Source organism: Nanorana parkeri, unplaced genomic scaffold (genome assembly GCF_000935625.1).
Source record: "Nanorana parkeri isolate BGI_ZX_2015 unplaced genomic scaffold, ASM93562v1 scaffold256, whole genome shotgun sequence".
Lineage (NCBI taxonomy): Eukaryota > Metazoa > Chordata > Amphibia > Anura > Dicroglossidae > Nanorana > Nanorana parkeri.
In genome coordinates this window covers 1,073,684-1,078,560 of record NW_017306524.1, presented here as the reverse complement: position 1 = coordinate 1,078,560, position 4,877 = coordinate 1,073,684, and positions in this window count along the sequence as shown.

Sequence of the window (4,877 nt, the reverse complement as noted above, 5' to 3'; positions counted from 1 at the left end):
CACTGTTCCTTTTGTACATTTAATAAATATTTTTGCATTACTTGCTGTTTATGATGACTTTCCTCTTGCCCATGCTAGAAGTAATATGCTTTAAAACTACCTGCAGTTCATGCTGCATACCAGGATGCAATGGATCTGCTATGTAAATGTTGAACATAGAAAGGTGCTGTGGGTCTCTATGGGTCAAGATAAAATTCCTAAACCACATGAGGTTGCATCACTCTTCGCTAAATTTGTGTCATAAAACCTGACCTAGGATTGGTACGAAGCAGCTACTTGCATATTTGTGAGGAAATGGCTCTCAGGGGGACCATGGACTTTGTGACAAGCCTGTTGCTTGCATAACTTTTAAATAATTTTGATTAACCAATGGTTCAAGCTATGCAAGAAAATCAAGGGCACAAATATGACCCCTAACGTTTAACTGGCAAGAGTTGGTGTTCAAATACAAACCTACTATAAATGTAAAATGTGTTTTTAAGAAGGCCCTATTGCTAACCTTGTGAAAAGTTACTTTGCTGGTGTCTCTGGCTTCACTACAAAATTACTGACCCATAATACATGTGCTGCTTAGAGGTCCAAGGTCCCCTCTGCCTACTTGATAACATAAGGAGAGATTATATATTCTCCCCCCCCCCCCCCCAGCTTTGTTGAAGGCCTGCTAACTGCTTTAGTGACAGTCATTACTCATTAAAGTGTTAAATGGCTTCAAACTTTAGCATGGGAAAGTTAAAGTCAAAGCTGCTTAAGCATTGCAAAATCTTGCTGTGCACAAATCATACTAGCTGACTTCTATGTGACTAAGGGCAAAGAAGTTTGCGTATTTGTGCAACTCATGTCCATGTTAACATTGGCACTATAAAACAGTCTCACTTGACTGCTATAGTGCTGCTTGCATTTCTTTTTAATGTGAAGGTAAACTAAACATCTCGGGTTTAAACTGTTTACAATATTCTAAGGGTTGTACATTTTTGTGTGCCAAGTGCTTCATCTAAGTTTTTTTTTTTTTTTTTTTTTTTTTTTTCCTTTAACATTTACACTCGCACACACCAGTACTATCTGGCAGAGCACTGCATTGTTAGGTGAACACCTACTAAAATGCATTCAGTTGCTAGTTCATGACACCCACAGTTAACAGCCTTGGTTTGGTAAATAAATGTGTAATGGTGTGGAGGAGCAATCCCCATATCGCTACTGGTGTGGTTTTTATTGCTAGTCTTTGGTCAGAATGTGAGCCAAAACATGGAACACCAGACCGTTAGTCCGCTTAAAGATGTTATAAAAATACTATAAAACAAGAATACTTGCCATAGGTCTGCGGGTGACTAAACTTCACTCTTACTGGGCTATACCTGCTGCTATATTAGGCATTTAATGCTTCCAGGTATTGGATGGCAGTCTCACCCTGGTGCTTGCTGTGGTTCATTTTGGCTACTCATTCACTAGAACCTCCTGAAGGGACAGTTATGGTAGCCAGAGGGGGAGATGCATGCGTTTGAGACTTGGAAGTACAGGATGCTGCAGGTGTAGCGCTGTAAGAGTAATGTTTGTATATGGGCCCATTCACACCCCCTGCTCAGTACATGTGTTGGTGGTCTTCAGTGCTTGCCTTTTCATTTCCACAATGCACACAAACACTGAGTTCATTTAGTACATGCCTCGGAAGCGATGTTCAGCCACACATCCTGGTGTAGATGTCACACCTCCCATTCTATAAACTTGCTTTCTATAAAAGTAACTTTCAGGGCTTTGTTTAGGATGGAAGTATCCTCAACACAGGAAACTCATACACAAGGCACCATGATAAAACTGGTAAATACAGTGAAGTTCATGAATGTGAAAATGGTATAAAGGTTGGTTTGTGTGGCTGTACTATTAACATGATTGAACATTTATATTAGACATATAAATTGGAACATTTTTATCTGATCTTTTACCAGGTGCCTGACTTCAGCATTTCTGACCTGTCATCAGATACTGAAGGTGACCCAGAGACGATGGCAATGGAAGAGGAAATGCAAGATTTCTCCGTATAAATGGACGTGTAATAAACAGATTCATCACATATGTAACTGGGTTCCTAAACTGTACATACACTCCTTCCCACAGAAATATTATGGATGTGCCTGACTTCAGCTTCCCACATAAATCATTAGGTTTAAAAAATACTTAGTATTGTTACATGTAACCAGCTTTACTCCAGACAGAGGAAGACTGCGTTGCTGCTAGATGTCTGTTTTGAGACTAAAATGTTAGCATATTAGTCTATGAATAGGGTTTGGTGCACTTTTAATAGCGTGCCACTATTAAAATAGACTACTCTACAACCCCAAGTCCCTTTTCAGGCAGCAAAATGAGGCTATACATTCTAGTATATTTTACAGTCACATCAGCCATCCATAACCCCCTGAATATTCCACAAAGTATCTGTTCTAATAAATTCTGTCTTCTACTTTCTATACTGTTACTGTTTGTGCACTTGTTACATGTTGAATAAAATAATGTTTGCATCATTTTTGTGAGACCCTGGCTAATGTCTAGCTTTCCAATGGGAACAAATTGCAAATTAATTGGAAATATTAAAAATACATTGACATAACCTGCAGTTAATGAGAATTTAGATGACATTTGAAAAGCCTTTAAATCAGTATTTTTTGAACCACGTCATACTCAGGGTCCTGGGACTCTCATTTCCAAAACTATACAGCACTTTTTTTGATTTTCTGCTGACATTATATAGGAGGGAAATAGCTTTGACAGACTAGAGCAGGGGTCGGCAACCCACGGCTCATCCCTCTGCTGCGGCTCCCTGTCCAGGGGCAGAACTACTGTCGGGGCCTGAGGCCTGGTTGAATATGTGGCAGTGCAGGGTCCGGGCTTCTCAGCAAGAGGGCGGGTCCAGTGACTCACCGCCTCTCCTGGCCGCGTCTCTAATAACAGGCAGCGGGAGAGGAAGTGTGTGTCACATGCCCTGCCCTCTGCAGTGCACACCGTCTGGCTGGGATGCTGGCTGTGAGGCTTGGCAGGTGAGTCTGAATGAGAAGGGGGGGGCGGGGGTGGTATGGGTGTAACCGCACACTGTGTGCTGTTATTTCATTTAATTAGAAAAGGGGAATATAATGGGGAACATTACACCGTAGTTTTGCCTATTCTAATCTATTTCTCTGATTAAATGATTAGACAGGGCCGCTGTTCTTTCAGAGTTTGTGACTAGGTTGTGGAATGTGAGATTGCACTCAGAGTCGGATAGAAGTGACATTTCAGGACGAAACAGCTGTTCAAGGGCAGATCGGTTCTCCCGCACATGATTTGCGATGCCAATCTGCCCTGGAACAGCTGAGAAAGCGTTGGAATGCTTGACCCATTGGCGGTCACACATTCCAACCGCCAAAAAACTGGGTGGGATTACATTGAAATGTGTGACCAGGTCACCGGTCACACATTGTAACGTAGTCACAAACTTTGATAGAACACCGCCATCAGGGGGGTATGGCTGGTACCCATCTGAGAGGTCTGGGGGGCCTCTTACATGAGTATCAGCTGTACCAGGGGCGGCATGGCAGAGGTGACAGGGTTGGGCGGGGGGGTGGAGGAGGCCAGGCCCCAGCAGCAGCAGCAGCAGGTAAGAGGAGTTGGGAGGAGGTACAGAGAAAGGGACCCCGGCGACCAGCCCAACTTAGGCCCTGCAGAGCCCACCATGCAGAGTCTCAGATGGGCTGTGCAGGATCTATGGTGTACTCTGCAGGGTCACTCTAAGGTGGGCTCTGCGGGGTCTAAGGTAAGTCTGGAGTCCAGTGCGTTACTAAGCCCACATTTACCTATATACATGCTATACATAGCATAAAGGTAAAAAACAATATCTGCCGTATTATCTTCATTTTAGATGTCAAAAGGGTTTTGTGGCTCCTGGTGTTTTCTTTTCTGTGGCAAATTGGTCCAAATGGCTCTTTGAGTGTTTAAGGTTGCTGACCCCTGGACTAGGGAGTTAATAATGATGGGATTTTTTTTTCTGGTCCTGTATGACATGAGTGCCAGGCTACTATCAATAGCATGGTGATTCTAGCCACATGTAGTTCAGCTACAGTACACCCATAATGTTACAATTACTTTTTTTTTTTGGACAAACCTCCTAAAAGGCAACTTCACCATCGCAGCTACCACTAAAATCCCTAGTGTTGGCGGATGCTAAGTGGAGTATTTACATCACTCAGCCATGTGACTGCACTTGGTCCCAGTGATTTGCAGCTAAACCCGAGCACTGACACAGGGAGGAGGTCACATACCCAGAATGACTGGTTATTGTTGCTGGCTGTAATGGAGGCAGGAGTGGTACGAGGGCTAGCAAGGTGAGTATTAGGGGTTTGGGGGTGCCTTTTATACAGACACTGCCACTTTGCCCAACATGAGCAAGGTGTCAATGTCTTTTTATGGTTCCTTTAAAGAGAAGCAACCACAAAAGGACTTATGCAAGAGTTTTCATAATTATTCTGAAATTATTATAATTTATCTTATATAAGATATGTAATGGTTTCTTGTTCATCTTTACTCGCTATGTATGAAGATGACTGGTGGAGCTAAGAGGCTCATTGAGGTCTGCAAGTTGTTATCAAGACAGCTGCCTGATTTCATACACAACACAGACGGGCTCCCAGCTCCTGAATGTGTATAACCATTTCCAATTACAGCCTGTGGTGTTGAAAATGGGAAAAAAATGACCTTTTGCCCCCTGATGAAGCACAGGAGACTCTCTTATTCCCAGAGGGCTGAAGACTGTTCCATGGGTTCTCTTTTGTGAGCAAAGGATAGCCATGAAAAGGCAAAAAACACCATCAGTTCCATACGGCGGTATATGAGGCACGTGGAGAAATGCCTGTGAA